The sequence below is a fragment of the Aedes albopictus genome, chromosome 1 (assembly GCF_035046485.1).
Source record: "Aedes albopictus strain Foshan chromosome 1, AalbF5, whole genome shotgun sequence".
Lineage (NCBI taxonomy): Eukaryota > Metazoa > Arthropoda > Insecta > Diptera > Culicidae > Aedes > Aedes albopictus.
This window is the reverse complement of record NC_085136.1, coordinates 109,058,413-109,081,361: the sequence shown is the minus strand read 5'-3', so window position 1 is coordinate 109,081,361 and position 22,949 is coordinate 109,058,413. Positions and strand designations below refer to the sequence as shown.

Here is a 22,949-nt window from a genome sequence, read left to right as displayed (position 1 = left end):
TGAAGGAATATTCAGGGAAAGTCTTGGCGGGATTCCCGATGGAACTTCCATTCAAATCCATTCCCGAAGAATTTCCTAAAGAACCGCCTGAAAGAATTCTCGGTGAAGATTCTGCAGAAATTCCTGAAAAAAAAAACTTCTTGAATAATCCTCAAAAGTGCACATGAAGAAACTCTCGGAGGATCATTATAAACTCTGGAAAAACTTTCCGGAGGAACTTCTGATGGATTTCTCGGGGAAACTGCGTCAAGAACTTTCAGGAGAATTTCCGAAGAAATTTTGAGAGGAAGTCTTGAAGTCATTCCAGGACAACTGGAGAGATTCTGGAAGAATGTCCATCATCAACATCTCAAGAACCTCCTGAAAGAATGGTGAAGGGAATTTCGGAATGAATTCCCAGAGGATTTCTTGTAGCAATTGTTGGAGAAACTCCAGTCAGAATTCCGGGGCATCCTCTGAATAAATGCCCTGGCAAATTGCTGCAGAAATTCTCGGACAAGCTCTTGAATTAATTCCGGAGAAGCTCGTGAAACACTTCTCTGAAGATCTCCCGAAGTCTTTTGCGGAGGAACTCTGAAAGGCATTCCCGGAGGAATTCTGGAATTCTCGGAGGGCTTTCAGGAGCACCTTCTGGAGGCATTTTCAAAACCTGTCTGTTCAGAACCCTTCCCAGAGGAAGGGATTACCGGAAGGATTTTCCAAAAGAAGTCCTAAGATAATTCCTAGAGAAACTCCTAAATGTATTCCAAACGTAGTTCTCGAAGAAAGCTCTGACGAAACTACCGGAGAAAGTTTTGAAAAAAATCCTGGAAGTAATACAGAAGGAACTTCTGGGGGAACTTTTGGAATAATTTCTTGAGAAATTTTTGAAGTAATTTTGAGAGTAATCAATGGTGATACTCCTAGAGCTACTCACGAAAGAACTCATGATAAAATTTTCAGAGAAAGTCTTGGCGAGATTCCCGGTGGGACTTCCAAATTTATACCTGAAGAATTTTCTAGAAAACTTTCTTAAAGAATTCTCGGTGAAGTTTCTGCAGAAATTTCTGATAAAAACTCTTGGAATAATCCTCAAAAGTGCACATGAAGAAACTCTCGGATGAGGTATCTGAACTCTGGAAAATGTTTCCGGCGGAACTTCTGATGGATTTCTCGAGGAAACTGCGTCAAGAACTTTCAGGAGAACTTCCGAAGAAATTTTGAGAAGAAATCTAGAAGTCATTCCAGGGCAACTCCTGAAAAGATTCTGGAAGAATTTCTTGAAAAATAAACCTCCAGAAACTCCTGAAAGAATGGTGAAGAGAACTCCTGAATGAATTCCCAGTGGATTTCTTGTAGTAATTGTCGGAGAATCTTTTGAAGGAATCTCCGGGCATCGTCTGAACAAATATCTTGACAATTGCTGCAGAAATTCTCGGACAAACTCTTGAATTAATTGCCGGAGTAGCTCGTGAATACTTCTCTGGAAATCCCCCGAAGATTTTTGCGGAGGAACTTTGGAAGAAATTCCCGGAGGAACTCCGGGAGGAATTCTCGGAGTACTTGCTAGGGAAGCTCATGGAGGCATTTCCAGAGTCCTTTTGTTCAGAAACCCGTCCCAGAGGAAGTCCTGTAGGGATTACCTGAAGAATCTCCCAAAAGAAGTCCTAGGATAATTTCTAGAGAAACTACGAAATATATTCCAAAAGTGGTTTTCGAAGGAAGTCCTGACGAAATTCCCGGAGAAAATTTTGAAAAAAAAAATCTGGAGGGAATACTAAAGGAACTTCCGGAAGAACTTTTGGAGAAATTTCTTTAGACACTTTTGAAGTAATTTTGAGAGTAAATGTTGGTAAAAATCTTGACGCCATTCACGGAGGAACATATGAAGAAATTTCCTGGGAAAATCTTGGATGATTCCCAGTGGAACTCCCAAATCTATTCCTGAAGAATTTCCTTGACAACCTCAAGAAGAAATTCTTGGAGAAGATTCGACAGAAATTTTTCATGGAACTCAGAGAAAAAAAAACTCTTGGAATATCCCTCCAAAGTGCACATGGAGGATCTCTCGGAGGAGCTTTCTGAACTCTGGAAAAAGTTTACAGAGGAACTTCTGACTGATTTCTCGGGGAAACTGCATCAGGAAGTTTCCAGGAGAACTTCCGAAGAAATTCCCAGAGGAAGTCCTGAAGGCATTCCAGGGCAACTCCTGAAGAGATTCTGGGAGAACTTCCTGGCAGAAAAACCTCAAGAATCTCCTGAAGGCTCTCAGACAATTAACTGCAGTAATTGTCGGAGAAACTTTTGAATGATTTTATGGCAAATTTTTGGAGGAATTCCCGGGAGAACTTTTGTCAGAACTCCGGGAAGAAATTCCCGGAGGAGCTCTGAGATTCAGCTCAGAACCCTTCCCAGAGGAAGTCCTAAGATAATTTCTAGAGATACTCCAAAATACATTGGCAAAGTAGTTCTCGAAGAAAGTCCTGACGAAATTTCCGGGGAAAGTTTTGAAAAAAAAATCTTGGAGGCAATATTAAAGGAACTTCCGGGGGAACTTTAAGCGAAATTTCTTGAAAAACTTTTGAAGTAATTTTGAGAATAATTGTTGGTGAAACTCCAGGAGCCGTTCACGGAAGCACTCATGAAAAAAATTCCAGGAAAGGTCTTGGCAGGATTCCCGGTGGAACTTCCAAAGGAACTACTGAAGAAATTCCCAGAGAACCTCCTGAAGAAATTCTCGGAGAAGATTCTGAAGGAATTTCCGAAACACGCAGTTTTGGAAGAATTCCCAAAAATTCTCATGTAAGAACTCTCGGAGGAGCTTTCTGAACTCTGGAAAAAGTTTACAGAGGAACTTCTGACTGATTTCTCGGGGAAACTGCATCAGGAAGTTTCCAGGAGAACTTCCGAAGAAATTCCCAGAGGAAGTCTTGAAGGCATTCCAGGGCAACTCCTGAAGAGATTCTGGGAGAACTTCCTGACAGAAAAACCTCAAGAATCTCCTGAAGGCTCCCAGAGAACTTCCTGCAGTAATTGTCGAAAAAACTTTTGAATGATTTTATGGCAAATTTTTGGAGGAATTCCCGGGAGAACTTTTGTCAGAACTCCGGGAGGAAATTCCCGGAGGAACTCTGGGATTCAGTTCAGAACCCTTCCCAGAGGAAGTCCTAAGATAATTTCTAGAGAAACTCCAAAGTACATTGACGAAGTAGTTCTCGAAGAAAGTCCTAACGAAATTCCCGGGAAAAGTTTTGAAATAAATCTAGGAGGAAATATTGAAGGAACTTCCGGGGGAACTTTTGGCGAAACTTCTTGAGAAACTTTTGAAGTACAGTAAGGACTCGATTTTGTCAGCCCCAGTCTGCGACAAACTTTTTGCTCTCGTTATCTTACGGTCAAACATTAACCAATTAATTCAAGTTTATCATCAAAATACAGCTTAAATATAGAACATAGAGGGATAAAAAGTTTAAAAAACTGTTCAGGCTTTTTAGGAGAACAAAATATGTGTTCTGAAAAGGGGCTGACAAAATCGGGTCACTTATGTAATTTTGAGAATAATTGTTGGTGAAACTCCAGGAGCCATTCACGGAGGCACTCATGAAATAATTCCAGGGAAGGTCTTGTCGGGATTCCCGGTGAAACTCCCAAAGGAACTACTGAAGAAATTCTCAGAGAACCTCCTGAAGAAATTCTCGGAGAAGATTCTGCAGAAATTTCTGAAAAAAAAAAACTCTTGGATTAATCCTCGAAAGTGCACATGAAGCAATTCTCGGAGGAGTTTTCTGAACTCTGGAAAAAGTTTCCGGAGGAACTTCTGACAGGTTTCTTGAGGAATCTGCTTCAGGAATTTTCAGGAGAACTTCCGAAGACATTCACAGAGGAAGTCTTAAAGGCATTCCAGGGCAACTCATGAAGAGATTCTGAAAGAATTTCCTGAAAAAAAAAACACCTCAAGAACTTCCTGAAGGAATACTGTTAAGATTTCCTGAAAGAATTCCTAGAGGATTTCTTGAAGTAATTGACGGTAAAACTGATAAAGGAATCCCGAAGAAACCTCTGAATGATTTTCAGCAAACTCCCGGGAAAACTTCTTCAGAAGTTTTTTTTGGAACACTTCAAGCAATTCCTGAAGAAACTTATGAGAAATTCAACTGAAAAACAAATTTTCGGCCGAAATTTTGAAGAAATTCCTGGAAGAGGTCTTGTAAGCATTCCCGGGAAACTCCTGAAGAGTTTCTAGAAGAAACTCTTGGAAAAAAATCTTAAAAAACCTTCTGAAAGAATTCTGAAAGGGGTTCCGGAAAGAATTCCTGGAGTATTTCTTGAAGTAATTATCGGTAAACTAGTAAAGGAATCCCGGATAAACCTCTGAAAGATTTTCAGCTAAGCTTTTGTGGAAATTCCCGGGAGAACTTCGTCAGACGTTTTCTTGGGAACTCTTAAAGAAAATTTTTGAAAAATTTGACGGAGAAACAAATTTTTGGAAGATTTTCCGACGAAATTCCCGGAGGAAGTCTTGAATGCATACCTGGAGAGCTTCTGAAGAGACTCTGGAATTCTGAAAGGGTTGCCCGAAAGAATTCCAAGAGGATTTCTTGAAGGACCTCCTGAAAAAATTCTGAAAGAAGCTCCCGAAAGAACTCCCAGAAGAATTCTTGAACTAATTGTCAGAGAAACTTCTGGAGAAATTCCCGGAGAAACCTGTGAATGGTTTTCCGGCCAAATTCTTCAAGGGATTCCCGGGAAGAGTGCGTCAGAAATTTTCGAAGGAACTCCTTAGGCAACTCCTGGGGAAACTTTTGAAAAATTCAACGGAGAAACAAATTTTCGGGAGAAATTTCGAAGAAATTCCCGGAAGAAGTCTTGTATGCATTCCCGGGAAGTCCCGAAGAGTTTCTAGAAGAAACTCTTCGAAAAAAAATCTTAAACAACCTCCTGAAACAATTCTGAAAGGGTTTCTCGAAAGGATTCCTTGAGAATTTCTTGACGTAATTGTCGGAGAAACGTCTGAAAGAATTCCCGGAAAAATCGGAATGATTTCTGGCTGAACTCTTAAAAATTCCCGGGAGAACCTCGTCAGACATTTTCGGAGGAACTCCTGAAGCAATTTCGTAGGGCATTTTTAAAGTATCTCACGGAGAAACAAAATTTTGGAAGAATTTCCGAAGGAATTCCCGGAGGAAGTCTTGAATGCATCTCCGGAGAACTCCTGAAGAGATTCTAGAAGAAACTTCTGGAAAAAAAATACCGTAGGACCACCTGAAGGAATTCTGAAAGGATTTCCCTAAATAATTCTTCGATGGTTTCGGCCAAACTCTAATATAAATTCCCGGAAGAACTTCTTTAAAAATTTTAGAGAGAACTCCTGAAGCAATTCCTGGGGGAATCTTTGAAGAATTTCACGGAGAGGTAAATATTCGGAAGAATTTTCGAAGGAAGTCTTGAATGCATCTCCGAGAAACTGTTGGAGAGATTCTTATTGGGAAAGAATTCTAAAAGCGTCTCCCCGAAATAATTCCCAGAGGATTTGTTTATGTAATTGTCGGAGAAACTTCTAGGGGAAATCCCGGAGGAACCCTGAGCGATTTTTCGGCCAAACTCTTAAAGGAACTCTCGGGCCTCGTCGGAGATTTTCGAGGGTACTCCTAGGTGAAACTGTGGCAGGAATTCCCCGGAGGAAGTCTTGAATGCATCCCCGAGAAACTTCTGAAGAGATTCTAGAAAAAAAAACTCGTTAAAAATCCTGATGGAATTTTGAGAGGATTTTCCGAAAGATGTTCAAGAGGATTTCTTGAAGTTATCGTCGGAGCAACTTCTGAATGGTTTTCCGGCCAAACTATTGAACTCTTCCCGGGAGAACATCATCAACAACTTTAGAGGAAGCTCCCGAAGCATTTCCGGTGAAATTTTTTGAAGAATTTCACGGTGAAACCTCTGAAGGACTTTGTTTAGGAGTTCCCGAAAAAAATTTGAAGGGATTATCACAAGAACTCCTAAAGGAGTTCCTACTGTATCTCGCGAAGAAATTTTAGAGCTCTTTAAAAAAAGAAACTCCTCGAAGAATTCCTGGGAGGCCTCCTGGAGGAATTCCAATGAAATATTATCAAGGATTTCTTTATGAACTGCCGAAAAATACAGCTTAAGTAATTCTTGGAGGAATTTAAGTCAAAAACTACTGAAGGTATTTCCAGGGGGAGATTCTGTAGGCATTACCGGCTAAAATCCAGGAGATACTTCCGAAGGAGCTGCTTGAAAAATAGCTGGAGTAACTCTTAGGGAAATTCACAAGGGAGTTTTGGGGATTGTGAGAGTATCTTCAATGTAAATTGGACAAATTTCCAAAAGAACTTCTTTACAAGTTCCTAGAGGAACTTCTTCCAGGGCTCCTCGAAAGCTTGTTGGAGAAATTCCTGATGACTCTTATAGACATAATTACCGCGAAGGAACTGCTGAAAAACATTACTGAATTTTTGCAGAAAATCACTACTCTTGGAAGATTTGCAGGAAGAACTTGTAGAGAATTCGTAGGGAAAACCTTCAGTAACATTTACAGAAACTTTTTAAACAATTTCGTAAAAATGCTAAACAAATTTCTGATGGTATTTCTAGAAGAACTTCTGAAAGACTTCCTGAGGAAGTTCCCCGAGAAATTTTCAAAGTTCTTGCCAGCAAAATTACAGTAGTAATTCATGAGGTTTTCGTAGAAAATCTAAGGGGAATATGTGGAGAAATTCATTGGAAAACTCCTGGAGAAATCACCATATTCGTCATGGAATTAATTCGTTTTCGGAAACCGTTAGCTTTGCCGAAATCAGTAAAATTGTTTAGAAATTTTTTATTTACCAAAACACAACGAAAAACAGCAACTGTCAACAATTTGAGAAACATTTGCTTCATTTCAAATGCTGCAAGGAGCAAAACAAGGAGTAGAACAGTTTCATTTTATTTACACCGCAACTGTTCGAAAAATGGAATTGGAACGGCTCTGAGAAAATTTATTGGATTTGGTTTATTGGCCTAATCAGAAGACGTTTAAAATCAGCAGATTTCCGGGGTCTTTGACAGTTCTTCTATGAAAATGACAGTTCAGCGTTTGCGCCTTTGTTCGACAGTTGTAAACAATGGCATACACGGACCTGTCTATAGAGTGACTGGAAGGGAGAGTGGCGTCATGTTCCAATTATGCCAGATCTCCTAATAGAGGTACTAAACCTGAGAGAGAGGAGACAGCTGGCTTCGATTGCGTGCTACTTAATGTCAAGGAGGACCTGTCACAAACTGTCACCGTGAACCCAACTGAAAATCACACATTGATGGTGTAAGGTGGTCAAATTTCCAAAATTTCTTTTTAAAATACGGCTCCGTTCTTTGTAATTAAAAAAGATAAAATAATGATGGTCAGTTTTCCCAAACCAGCGCAACGAATCCATTAATTGTTCATGGTTTGTAGCAGCGAACTCAATATGAACATCATTTTTGACCAATTTTATATTTTCAAACCATTGTGCGGCGCCCAAAGTTGTACAAACAAGTAAGAAGAAGAAATGTAAACATCGTGGCTGTCAGTGAGCTGTCTCCTCTCTCTCAGTACTAAACTATAGAGGAGGAATGTCGCTGGCGTCGCCGCCGCAACATCTCTGGCTGGCGAAGAGAGAGAGGGATATAAGTGTCAAAGCGAAAAATTATGCAGTTTGACAGATAGATACTCGGGATATTTACGAACGAGAACAAAGGGAACAGCAGCGACATTCGTCCTCTATAGTTTATTAACTATATTGGTCTCCTGCTCGTTTCGAGCGGGAATTTGTATGGATTTGACAAAAGACCGCTGTTTCAGTGTTTTGACATTGACGCCACTCTAAGTTAAAGTCAAGAAAGCCACTCTAGGACCTGTCAACTGAAAAGGTCTGTTCAAATAGCAGAATTTGGAATAGAACGCGACCGCTGAAAACGGTCTCACAACCGTCTGACGATGACTGAATCCAAAAATCTTTCAATAATGCTTTTCTGTCTTCGAAATGTGTTTGCCAGTGACACATGTTTCCCGATATCAGCGCATCTCAGTCTGACATTTGACACAACCACAGACTACACACTCATCGATCGAATCAAAGTAGCCATCGCGTATCAGCATCACGCACTCTTCGGTCGTCGCCATGGTAATTCCACTTCGTCGTCGTCGTTGTTCGCGGCGCAGGTTCCAAGAAGGTGAAAAAACGCTTAAAAAACAACCACTTATGCCCAAAAACGGCAATGCCGTTTGGAACAACTTTTATACGGGAAGGTTCTGTTTTTATCTGCCGAGCCGAATCACGTAGGAACACGTGAGCATGAGCATCGTCAATTCGCGCCGATTTGTAACAAAACCAAAACGAGTTAACGAACGCGTTCTTGGAGCTGCGACTGCGAAACGACCGACCATAACAGCGCGAAGATGGTTCATTTCATGCGAAATTACCACCACCGATTCGCGATTACAACCGGCGGAATCCGCCGCGGCATGAAAAGCGAAAACAAAAGCGAGATCCACGATCCACGCACGAAAGCGAAGGTGAGTCGTTGCGCGACTGCTGCATATCAACGCATCCTCGTTCGTCGATCTTCGGTTCTGGATCTGGAGAATGCAAACTGTTGATCTCGTCAGTCAAGCTCGTTGTCAGTCGCGGCGATCCTCGTGGACTTCAGTGGAAGGGAAAGAGGGCGAAAACAAACGAGGTGAAAGGTCTCGGACGCGATCGCGGATCGCACTCGCTTCTCCCGCGTCCGCCGCCACGCCATAGTGGTTTCTGCTTTTGGTGGTGTTGCGTGTACGTACACGTTGCATTACACGAACACAACCTGAGTTACTGGTTGAAAATAGTAAACAAAAATCAGCTGTTTCCGGCAAAATCAAATGGGCATATTTTCAACCAGTAGATTTGCATTAGTGTTTGTGACGCCGCGCTGCGAAACCACTATGCGTGGACGATGCGAACGAAAAGCCGAAAAGCGAAAACGATCCCGCCGTCTCGCGTGATGTGTGCGAAAAGGTCGCGAGTTGCTTCGCGAAAAAACGACCATATGGCACCGCGTCGCGATCGCGCGTAAACGATCCAAGCAGGCGTTGAAAACTCGTTTTTGCGGGTTGCTGCGACGACGACGGTGATGCCGACGAAAACAACGAAGAGTGATCGTCGTTCATCGTTCCTTTCCCGGAGATGGCTCACAAAATACCTTAAAATGGTCGGAAAAGTAACCCGACGACGGAGAAAATTGTCATTGTTTGGCGTGCGCTATTGTGCGCGCGACCGAAAAAGGGCTTACGCTGGCGATCGCGATTCGGGGTCAAATGCGCGCGCCCGTATCTGACGGACGGGAACGAGTCGAGGATGACAGCTGTCGGGTTTGTTTGATGATTTGATAGCTCGGTTTTGATTTATGTGCGTGCTCGGTTGCTCGGAACGATCACGGTGGGAAAATGCTAAATTAGCGAACTTTGATGGATCCGTTTATGGAAATTTTATTGTTTGTTTGCGGAGATCGTTCGAAATGCCCAATGGCAAATCAATCGACCTTGCTTTGGGTATTTTTGTCTTATCTCCCTCTCTCGCGTCCTAAGTGTTTTCGTCGATCGTTTGGATACTGACGGCTGGCTGGCAAGTGTCTACTAGCTTTGTTTTTTGTTCGCTCTTTGAGGTTATGCTCTGCCGCGCCTCTCAACAAAGTAGCCAGATCTTGGCGCTGATAGAGGCCAATCGATTGCTATCAACATTGCCGATGCCAGGTGCCAGTCAGTGCCTACTTCGCGCGGCTGCGCGTCCAAGTGTCATTGAATCTTTCGAGACAATGTCAAAATCGGCTTTCGGTATCTACTCTGCCGCGCCGAAGCCGAACGGATGAAAAATTAGCATACAAATTCCACAACGCAACGCAAAGCTGTTGATTTGATGATTTCCTTGTTCGGAAGGCGCAAACGCATGACCGGATTAGTTACGCAAAAAAAAAAGGCGCAGGCTACTTAGGTACTCTTTGAATGAAGTCATTACTGGAGAGGCCCCCGAGAACCGCTGCGGAATGTTTAAAGACGACCCCGCGAAATTGCCACTTTGTCCACAAGGTCCGAATCTTTCAACATCCCGTCCCATCAACAATCCTACGCCTGGCCTGATGGTGGTGACCCTTGCGCGTTGCGCGTGTTGTTATTACTCAACGCGCAATGATTAATGAACGTCCTACCAGGTTTGCCAAAAAACGATCTTGAGCATGTTTCTCATGATGACGCAACATCAACCGGATCGCTCGAACTCGTCCGCGCGCAATGAGTCCAAAATCGGAACGTTAATTTATCATTTAGCACCTACTGTGACGCGCACTGTATCGTCGCGGTTGTCTTCGTCGTAGTCGGGCAGGCAACCGTAAATACGCGGAGTTCATGACGACACGAAGTTCGTGCACCCGATTCGTTCCCGATAACGCGCAAGATCCGCTTTGAGCTGAACCGTACGCCGTAATTCGAGCGGCAAAGAGAAAGTGCCAGACTCCTCCGCACTTTTTTGCGTCCATGTGGTGCGCAAACTTCGTTACGCGACAGGAGGTGAAGTACTGCACGCACCGCGAACATTGTGGCGCGGTAGTTGGAAAGTACTGCACGCACTGAGGAGGTATGCGGATCACGTGATATCGATCAAGCAATCGAAGCTGTCGTTTGACAGTTAAACGATTAGATCTCCAGTCTACATTTACAGCCCGTTTACATATTTGCTAATTCTACGCGACAGTTCATTTTCGAGCAGTATTGGCGTCAATTTAGCGCAATGTAAACACTTTTTAGCAGACAATAAAATTAGCATGACAAAATCAGAAGCTTCTGAATTCGGTGCTAAAACTAGTGGATAATAATGAGGATATTAGATTGTCCGACACAATTAGCATCATGTAAACGGTCTGCCAGACGAATTGCCAGCTAATGATGCCATCACACCAATTTTATTAGCAGATAGGGAAGTGTTTACATTACGATAGGTTGGTACCAATACAGTCGGACAATTTATTGTCCCAGATTTAGCAGCTAAATTTTTAGCGGCAATGTAAACGATACTAGCGTGGATTAAATTGTCCGACAGAATATTGTCACGCATTATTGTCACATATGTAAACGGGCCATTATCGTCTTATCGATCACTTGTTTTCTATGAGCAGCGCCGCAGTCTAGTTTACAAGCTAACGTTCGGCAAGTGGCGTTTGACAGTTGATCGATAAGATCGATCTCTAGATCGATAAAATCGGTCTCTTGCTTCATCGATCAACAAACTGTCAAACGAAGCCAAACGATTCCATCATTTGGTTTCTGTCAGATTCTAAGCATACACGCTGACAGTCAATCGATCAAATTCGCCAATGTTATCGTTCAACTGTCAAACGCTTGACAAATGCTCGACGACTTTGTTGTTTGCTGAGTCCAACAATAACAAACCAGCTATCGACTCGCATCGCTTACGTGTGTGACGCATAACTTTGACCAAAACTCCACTTCCACACTGGTGCCGTCTTCAAAGAACCGAGTTCAGATCCACATGCAGATGATGCACGTCACCGTCACCGTCACTGACTCACAAGTGCGCAAGGTAATTAGCATTCGAGACGAAACCGGTCCCTCCGGGCTCGGAGACTGTCACTTGTTGCTGGAATCGCTCAAATTATCCCACTCGATTGTTATTAACAATAATGACAGTCATAATCGTACCGTAAGATTATTATTATGACAGGTTTTACATCTGGCGCGATCGCGCTGCCCTCTACCGTAGTCCGGTATTGCGCTCTCGTCAGGGCTTCTTATTGGTTGCTTGGATCGTGAACACCTTTCTGCAAACAAACCTTGATAATGGCGCTCCCCGTGCGATGGTTGCTGTCAGAGCAAACGAGCAGAACCGGGATTTGTTGCGTGAATCGTAACGGCGCTGGTACAATTAGTCGCTGCAGCTTCGTTTGGATCAATTATTGGTGATCACTGTGGCGACCTTGGTACTGGAGTGACATGAAAAGAGCCGCAGGCCGTCATCAAGGGGTTCATGAATGGGGGGTTCGATCCGGAAGTGGCGATTACCATGCCATGAGATTACCTGACTATGATCACAATCATCCACATGACATCTCATGTTTACATAATGGGAACTAGTGTATGACTTATGAAGAACTGTAGAGACATCTATATAGACTTATTTGTGGAACCATGAGTTCCTACCGATGCCTGATCCGTATCCGCATATCCATTGTCTTCCAGTTATCAATCCGGCATGGTTCTTAGTGTCAATCAACCAGCTTGCGTCTTCTGACATTTAATCGATAAGATTGGCGATCGATCTTATCGATCAGCACTCTAATGACACAGTTGTTCAACGTGCGCTCGTAGAATTTTGCAAATGTTCAAATGACCGGTCGCAAGTAAAGTTCGCACTACTGTGATTACGAGCAGTAAGTTTTGATGTTTTGCTTGTAAAATTTGACAGTTTGATCGATAAGATCGAATCAACCTTATCGATTAACTTTCAAAGGCTCGTGTCGGACATATTTGATGGAGATACCCAGCACGGAGGAAGTTAGGCGTTCGACAATGTTAGGCATTTGTTAGTTATGTTGCTCATCGAAAATTTTTGGAGAGCATAAATCATAACCCCGAATTTATGCTGAATGTTCGATTTTTTCGCGTATCGTTGACAGTTGGGCAAATGGAAGTGAAAAAAAAAACTTGGTTGATTGCGGCAGCTTGAAAATCGTGTTCGTCGGTCGAAAAAATGAAACAAATTACGCGTCTCAATTAGTAAAACCCGTGGGAACCACTTCAGTCGTTCCGTCGTCCAACCCGTCCGTTCCCCGTCGCTGCTGCTGGCCAATAAGCTCGATTCGCTTTCGTCATACCGTCGCTGGTACCAGTCATCACCAGAACAGTGTCCGATTCCGTTAAGTTTGTCCTCATCATGTCGGTGAGTCACTTTAATTTTAATTTCTTTTATTTCTAATTCAATTTGAATTAAATTTTGATTAAATTTTGATGAAATGATAATGACATTTTAATAAAATTTTAATAAAATTTTAAATAAATTTTAATAAAATTTTAATTAAATTTCAATAAAATTTTAATTAATTTTTAATTTAATTTTAATTTAATTAAATTTTAATTTAATTTTGATTTAGTTTTAATTAAACTTTAATTAAATTTTAATTTAATTTAAATTTAATTTAAATTTTATTTAAATTTTATTTAAATTTAATTTAAATTTAATTTAAATTTAATTTAAATTTAATTTAAATTTAATTTAAATTTAATTTAAATTTAATTTAAATTTAATTTAAATTTAATTTAAATTTAATTTAAATTTAATTTAAATTTAATTTAAATTTAATTTAAATTTAATTTAAATTTAATTTAAATTTAATTTAAATTTAATTTAAATTTAATTTAAATTTAATTTAAATTTAATTTTAATTTAATTTTAATTAAATTTTAATTAAATTTTAATTAAATTTTAATTTAATTTTAATTTAATTTTAATATAATTTTAATATAATTTTAATTTAATTTTAATTTAATTTTAATTTAATTTTAATTTAATTTTAATTTAATTTTAATTTAATTTTAATTTAATTTTAATTTAATTTTAATTTAATTTTAATTTAATTTTAATTTAATTTTAATTTAATTTTAATTTAATTTTAATTTAATTTTAATTTAATTTTAATTTAATTTTAATTTAATTTTAATTTAATTTTAATTTAATTTTAATTTAATTTTAATTTAATTTTAATTTAATTTTAATTTAATTTTAATTTAATTTTAATTTAATTTTAATTTAATTTTAATTTAATTTTAATTTAATTTTAATTTAATTTTAATTTAATTTTAATTTAATTTTAATTTAATTTTAATTTAATTTTAATTTAATTTTAATTTAATTTTAATTTAATTTTAATTTAATTTTAATTTAATTTTAATTTAATTTTAATTTAATTTTAATTTAATTTTAATTTAATTTTAATTTAATTTTAATTTAATTTTAATTTAATTTTAATTTAATTTTAATTTAATTTTAATTTAATTTTAATTTAATTTTAATTTAATTTTAATTTAATTTTAATTTAATTTTAATTTAATTTTAATTTAATTTTAATTTAATTTTAATTTAATTTTAATTTAATTTTAATTTAATTTTAATTTAATTTTAATTTAATTTTAATTTAATTTTAATTTAATTTTAATTTAATTTTAATTTAATTTTAATTTAATTTTAATTTAATTTTAATTTAATTTTAATTTAATTTTAATTTAATTTTAATTTAATTTTAATTTAATTTTAATTTAATTTTAATTTAATTTTAATTTAATTTTAATTTAATTTTAATTTAATTTTAATTTAATTTTAATTTAATTTTAATTTAATTTTAATTTAATTTTAATTTAATTTTAATTTAATTTTAATTTAATTTTAATTTAATTTTAATTTAATTTTAATTTAATTTTAATTTAATTTTAATTTAATTTTAATTTAATTTTAATTTAATTTTAATTTAATTTTAATTTAATTTTAATTTAATTTTAATTTAATTTTAATTTAATTTTAATTTAATTTTAATTTAATTTTAATTTAATTTTAATTTAATTTTAATTTAATTTTAATTTAATTTTAATTTAATTTTAATTTAATTTTAATTTAATTTTAATTTAATTTTAATTTAATTTTAATTTAATTTTAATTTAATTTTAATTTAATTTTAATTTAATTTTAATTTAATTTTAATTTAATTTTAATTTAATTTTAATTTAATTTTAATTTAATTTTAATTTAATTTTAATTTAATTTTAATTTAATTTTAATTTAATTTTAATTTAATTTTAATTTAATTTTAATTTAATTTTAATTTAATTTTAATTTAATTTTAATTTAATTTTAATTTAATTTTAATTTAATTTTAATTTAATTTTAATTTAATTTTAATTAATTTTAATTTAATTTTAATTTAATTTTAATTTAATTTTAATTTAATTTTAATTTAATTTTAATTTAATTTTAATTTAATTTTAATTTAATTTTAATTTAATTTTAATTTAATTTTAATTTAATTTTAATTTAATTTTAATTTAATTTTAATTTAATTTTAATTTAATTTTAATTTAATTTTAATTTAATTTTAATTTAATTTTAATTTAATTTTAATTTAATTTTAATTTAATTTTAATTTAATTTTAATTTAATTTTAATTTAATTTTAATTTAATTTTAATTTAATTTTAATTTAATTTTAATTTAATTTTAATTTAATTTTAATTTAATTTTAATTTAATTTTAATTTAATTTTAATTTAATTTTAATTTAATTTTAATTTAATTTTAATTTAATTTTAATTTAATTTTAATTTAATTTTAATTTAATTTTAATTTAATTTTAATTTAATTTTAATTTAATTTTAATTTAATTTTAATTTAATTTTAATTTAATTTTAATTTAATTTTAATTTAATTTTAATTTAATTTTAATTTAATTTTAATTTAATTTTAATTTAATTTTAATTTAATTTTAATTTAATTTTAATTTAATTTTAATTTAATTTTAATTTAATTTTAATTTAATTTTAATTTAATTTTAATTTAATTTTAATTTAATTTTAATTTAATTTTAATTTAATTTTAATTTAATTTTAATTTAATTTTAATTTAATTTTAATTTAATTTTAATTTAATTTTAATTTAATTTTAATTTAATTTTAATTTAATTTTAATTTAATTTTAATTTAATTTTAATTTAATTTTAATTTAATTTTAATTTAATTTTAATTTAATTTTAATTTAATTTTAATTTAATTTTAATTTAATTTTAATTTAATTTTAATTTAATTTTAATTTAATTTTAATTTAATTTTAATTTAATTTTAATTTAATTTTAATTTAATTTTAATTTAATTTTAATTTAATTTTAATTTAATTTTAATTTAATTTTAATTTAATTTTAATTTAATTTTAATTTAATTTTAATTTAATTTTAATTTAATTTTAATTTAATTTTAATTTAATTTTAATTTAATTTTAATTTAATTTTAATTTAATTTTAATTTAATTTTAATTTAATTTTAATTTAATTTTAATTTAATTTTAATTTAATTTTAATTTAATTTTAATTTAATTTTCATTTAATTTTAATTTAATTTTAATTTAATTTTAATTTAATTTTAATTTAATTTTAATTTAATTTTAACTTAATTTTAATTTAATTTTAATTTAATTTTAATTTAATTTTAATTTAATTTTAATTTAATTTTAATTTAATTTTAATTTAATTTTAATTTAATTTTAATTTAATTTTAATTTAATTTTAATTTAATTTTAATTTAATTTTAATTTAATTTTAATTTAATTTTAATTTAATTTCAATTCAATTTTAATATGATTTTAATTTATATTTAAATTATTTTAATTTTAAGTTAATTTTTATTTAATTTTAATTAAATAATTTAAATTAAAATCAAAATTAAAATTAGAATTAGAATAAAAATTAAAATTAAAATTAAATTTAAAAAAAAATATAATTACAACGGGCCCCGAGTTTTTTTATTAAATATGTTTCGTCCAGCTTTCATTCGAGGCAAGAGTACGGTTGTAGTAGTGAACGTCGACAAAAGTTCACTACTACAATCACACTTCTTGCTCGGATGACAGCTGGAATGAAAACAAGCAGCATAAAGTCTATGCCTAACATTCGTCTAACAGCCCATAGTAAAACATGTCTAACGTTGGTAAAGTGTCTTTAATAAAATATAATAATAATAATAATGTCTAACGTTAGTCTAATGTTAGACTAACAAACATGTTTCGAATTTGCAACATGTCTAACAAAGTGTGTCATATCTGTCTAATTTTAGACTTACATTAGCCAAAAGTGAGGCAAAAAGTTAGCCTAACATGCTGGCCAGTTAGTCTCACATTAGGCTAATGTTAGGCTAACCCTCCGTACTGGGTATTTACACAGCTAATCGCGTTCGGTAATTTTTCTCAAAATCTCAACTGCTGAGCGTTCGGTAATGAATGTTACCGGAATTCTGTAAAAAATACAAAATTGCGGTAAAATGTTATCGTATATCTGTCAAACTTTAACGAAGTTCGGTAAATGTTGCCAGCTTACCGATTTTTCTCAGTAAACAAAACTTAACGGTTCAGATTTCGGTAAAATTTTATCGAAGTCGGTGATTTTATCTAAATTCTGAGAAATCTCTGTCTAGTGGAAAGGTGCGGTAAAACAGAAACCAATTCGTGCGATTCTAGTTTTCTACAGTTTCAAAGGATACTTAATAACCAATATTTTTCTTCTTTTCTTTGCAGGTAACGTTGACAGGCCAAGCCCACTCTAAAAACTCTTGTGACATTAGAGGCTTCTTGGCGGTATGAATACTGTATACTTATCATAATCATCCCCTAAGCTATGAACTACTACTTCACTCCAGTAAGTACAATAATGATCTTCATTCAAAAACATGCCCTTTTTAACCTAACTCTTGCAAGAAAATTGAACTTCAACTTTAAGGCAGTACTCAACTCTGTTCCTAAATACAACTCATAGTCTACGTGTGGTCTACAATGGTACTACGCCATGGTACTCTATGGTTCTTCAAGGTACTCCAAGGTACTTCTTAGTCTAGCGTAACGTAGTTCTTCACGTCACTCTGTAATACCTCGTCGATATTCATGCTACTGCACGGAACTCTCTATCACACTGGAACTGTTCTAGTAATTCCGAGGAACTTATTGGTATTCTAAAATACTTTGTCATACTCTGTGGTAATTTATGGTATTGCACGCATGGTACTACTCGGTTGTAATCAATGGTACTCTGTGGTAATCCATGGCAATTCAAGGTACCGCAAGTTACTCCATGCTGCTCCGTGGTTCTTCATGGTTCTCCTAATACTTCAACGTGGATCACCTTGGCTCATGGCACTATGTGGTACTCCGTGGCTCTTCGTAGAACTCCATGCTTCTCAATGGTAATTCGTGATATTTCATTATGCTCTGTACTATTTATGATACTCCAAGGAACTTCGTGGTACTCATTCAAAAGTAGTCTGGAGTTACGGGGTTCTTCACGGCACTATGTAGTAGTACTTCTATGGTTATGTGTAGCACACCGTAAATATTCAAGGATCTCCAGGGTACTCAATGGTATTCTAGGGTACTCTGTGGTTCTCCGTGATACTTTATCGTATTTCATGGCACTCCAAGGTACTCCTTTTATACGTGGTACTCTATAGCGCAACGTCGCGTGGTTCAACGTGGTTTTACATGGCACTCTGTGGCTCTTCGTGGTACTCTGTAGCATACCGAGTTTATTAACTGTTTTACAAGGTTCATCTTGGTACTCTACGGTACATCGCGGAACTTTTGGGTATTGCATGGCACTCCTTGGTTGTTCATGGTACTCCATGGTACTTTGTGGTGCTCCGTAAGTACACCGTGGTACTTGTTGGTATTCTACGGTACTGCGTAGTACTCCAAGCTACTCTGCGGTTATTCATGGTACTCCAAATAATTCTGCGTGGTTCACCGTGGCTCTTCGTGGCATTCAACTGAGTGGCACTCCGTGGCCCTTCCTGGTACTTCGTAGTGATCATTGGTAATGCGTGGTATTCCATGGAACTCTGTTGCATTCCGTGGTTCGTCATGGTACTCAACGGAACACCGTAGTTCTCAATGGTATTGCATGGTACTCCTAGGTTTTCATCATGGTGCTCCTGCGTGATAAGTGTTACTTTGTGGGTTCCTTATGTTATTCCTTGGTGATGCCTGGTACTCAATGGATCATGTGGTACTTCCCGGTATTCAATGGTATTCCATGGTGCTCCGTGATACGTCATAGAGTTCAGTTAAAAAGTATCTCCAAGATTCTTCATTAGTTTTTCCAGCAACGCGCTACATGTTTTTTTCTTCGGGAGTCTACTTAGAGATTCAGAAAAGATTTCATCGAAGAGTTAATCGGTTGTTCGACCCGAAGTTCCTCAAGACTTTTGAGCTGCAGCCATGTCTGCAGCCTTGTCTAATGAATTATACTAGACAAGCTAGTATATTTTTCCACTGCAGAAGTAGTTCCTTGACCTGAAGCAGTGGCCCATCGGCCTTACCCCGGCCAGAAGCTGGAAACTCAATCATAAATTCTTGAAATCAGAGGTATTCGCGACTTTTTGTTTGAAATTTGGCAAATGGACGAAAAGTAGACTGATTAATTCTGCTAAAAAGCTTGAGAGTTCTCGTAATTGATGCCAATGCATTGTTTTTGGTTATTCAATTTAAGAATTTATCGAGAATATCAAACAGTCCCCTGAAAAAGTCCACAAAAGTGGTTGAAACGTTCTAAAAAATCAAATAATACAGTTTGAGTACCTCGCCACTGCATATCTTTTTCCATAGCATACACGAACAAAGAATGTTTTGCGTCATTGTCATTGAAGGTTTTTTTTTTCATATGTTTGGCTAAACATATCTAGCAATCAGGTTTGTTTCTGAATTCCTCGCCAAGTTGTAGCAAAAATTGCTCCAGGAAATTCTCAAAATATAGTAGGTTTTGATTCAAGAACTCCATCAGAAAATGCCGTCAGAAAAAAATCTCCTCTGTCTTCTCTGTCTTCTTTGTCTTCTCTGTCTTCTTTATCCACTCAGTCTTCTCTGTCTTCTCTGTCTTGTCTGTCTTCTCTGTCTTCTCTGTCTTCTCTGTCTTCCCTGTCTTCTCTGTCTTCTCTGTTTTCTCTGTCTTCTCTGCACGGATAGATCGATGTACACAGAGCAAGGAGTAACTTTCACGCAGCGATCTAAAAGACAAAAGATTTCATGCAAACTTGTGTGAAATTTCACGCTAATCTGTGTAACACCGGATCAGCACATTTTTTGTGCTGATCCAGCCGTACGCAATTATAAGTGAAAAATCCTTTGTCTTTTCTCAAGTTACTCATTCGCTGTGTACTTTGGTTTAAGGGTGTTGCTTTCTCTGTCCTCTCTATTTTCTCTGTCTTGTCTGTCTTCTCTGTTTTCTCTGTCCTCTCTGTCTTTCCTGTCTTCCTTGTCTTCTCCGTCTTCTCTGTCTTCGCTGTCTTCTCTGTCTTCGCTGTCTTCTCTGTCTTATCTGTCTTCTCTGTCTTCTCTGTCTTCTCTGTCTTCTCTGTCTTCTCTGTCTTCTCTGTCTTCTCTGTCTTCTCTGTCTTCTCTGTCTTCTCTGTCTTCTCTGTCTTCTCTGTCTTCTCTGTCTTCTCTGTCTTCTCTGTCTTCTCTGTCTTCTCTGTCTTCTCTGTCTTCTCTGTCTTCTCTGTCTTCTCTGTCTTCTCTGTCTTCTCTGTCTTCTCTGTCTTCTCTGTCTTCTCTGTCTTCTCTGTCTTCTCTGTCTTCTCTGTCTTCTCTGTCTTCTCTGTCTTCTCTGTCTTCTCTGTCTTCTCTGTCTTCTCTGTCTTCTCTGTCTTCTCTGTCTTCTCTGTCTTCTCTGTCTTCTCTGTCTTCTCTGTCTTCTCTGTCTTCTCTGTCTTCTCTGTCTTCTCTGTCTTCTCTGTCTTCTCTGTCTTCTCTGTCTTCTCTGTCTTCTCTGTCTTCTCTGTCTTCTCTGTCTTCTCTGTCTTCTCTGTCTTCTCTGTCTTCTCTGTCTTCTCTGTCTTCTCTGTCTTCTCTGTCTTCTCTGTCTTCTCTGTCTTCTCTGTCTTCTCTGTCTTCTCTGTCTTCTCTGTCTTCTCTGTCTTCTCTGTCTTCTCTGTCTTCTCTGTCTTCTCTGTCTTCTCTGTCTTCTCTGTCTTCTCGGTCTTCTCTGTCTTTTCAGTTTTCTCTGTCTTCTGTATCTTCTCTGTCTTCTCTGTCAGACAGACAGACAAGACAGACAAGACAGACAAGACAGACAAGACAGACAAGACAGTCAAGACAGACAAGACAGACAAGACAGACAAGACAGACAAGACAGACAAGACAGACAAGACAGACAAGACAGACAAGACAGACAAGACAGACAAGACAGACAAGACAGACAAGACAGACAAGACAGACAAGACAGACAAGACAGACAAGACAGACAAGACAGACAAGACAGACAAGACAGACAAGACAGACAAGACAGACAAGACAGACAAGACAGACAAGACAGACAAGACAGACAAGACAGACAAGACAGACAAGACAGACAAGACAGACAAGACAGACAAGACAGACAAGACAGACAAGACAGACAAGACAGACAAGACAGACAAGACAGACAAGACAGACAAGACAGACAAGACAGACAAGACAGACAAGACAGACAAGACAGACAAGACAGACAAGACAGACAAGACAGACAAGACAGACAAGACAGACAAGACAGACAAGACAGACAAGACAGACAAGACAGACAAGACAGACAAGACAGACAAGACAGACAAGACAGACAAGACAGACAAGACAGACAAGACAGACAAGACAGACAAGACAGACAAGACAGACAAGACAGACAAGACAGACAAGACAGACAAGACAGACAAGACAGACAAGACAGACAAGACAGACAAGACAGACAAGACAGACAAGACAGACAAGACAGACAAGACAGACAAGACAGACAAGACAGACAAGACAGACAAGACAGACAAGACAGACAAGACAGACAAGACAGACAAGACAGACAAGACAGACAAGACAGACAAGACAGACAAGACAGACAAGACAGACAAGACAGACAAGACAGACAAGACAGACAAGACAGACAAGACAGACAAGACAGACAAGACAGACAAGACAGACAAGACAGACAAGACAGACAAGACAGACAAGACAGACAAGACAGACAAGACAGACAAGACAGACAAGACAGACAAGACAGACAAGACAGACAAGACAGACAAGACAGACAAGACAGACAAGACAGACAAGACAGACAAGACAGACAAGACAGACAAGACAGACAAGACAGACAAGACAGACAAGACAGACAAGACAGACAAGACAGACAAGACAGACAAGACAGACAAGACAGACAAGACAGACAAGACAGACAAGACAGACAAGACAGACAAGACAGACAAGACAGACAAGACAGACAAGACAGACAAGACAGACAAGACAGACAAGACAGACAAGACAGACAAGACAGACAAGACAGACAAGACAGACAAGACAGACAAGACAGACAAGACAGACAAGACAGACAAGACAGACAAGACAGACAAGACAGACAAGACAGACAAGACAGACAAGACAGACAAGACAGACAAGACAGACAAGACAGACAAGACAGACAAGACAGACAAGACAGACAAGACAGACAAGACAGACAAGACAGACAAGACAGACAAGACAGACAAGACAGACAAGACAGACAAGACAGACAAGACAGACAAGACAGACAAGACAGACAAGACAGACAAGACAGACAAGACAGACAAGACAGACAAGACAGACAAGACAGACAAGACAGACAAGACAGACAAGACAGACAAGACAGACAAGACAGACAAGACAGACAAGACAGACAAGACAGACAAGACAGACAAGACAGACAAGACAGACAAGACAGACAAGACAGACAAGACAGACAAGACAGACAAGACAGACAAGACAGACAAGACAGACAAGACAGACAAGACAGACAAGACAGACAATACAGACAAGACAGACAAGACAGACAAGACAGACAAGACAGACAAGACAGACAAGACAGACAAGACAGACAAGACAGACAAGACAGACAAGACAGACAAGACAGACAAGACAGACAAGACAGACAAGACAGACAAGACAGACAAGACAGACAAGACAGACAAGACAGACAAGACAGACAAGACAGACAAGACAGACAAGACAGACAAGACAGACAAGACAGACAAGACAGACAAGACAGACAAGACAGACAAGACAGACAAGACAGACAAGACAGACAAGACAGACAAGACAGACAAGACAGACAAGACAGACAAGACAGACAAGACAGACAAGACAGACAAGACAGACAA

General features: G+C 36.0%; 1 protein-coding gene across 2 annotated transcripts in view; it reads left to right on the top strand.

Annotated features, from left to right (window-relative positions):
- Positions 1-22,949, top strand: part of LOC115269571 (cadherin-86C) — a 589,109-nt gene that overhangs the window by 250,814 nt on the left and 315,346 nt on the right. The window lies entirely within an intron of this gene.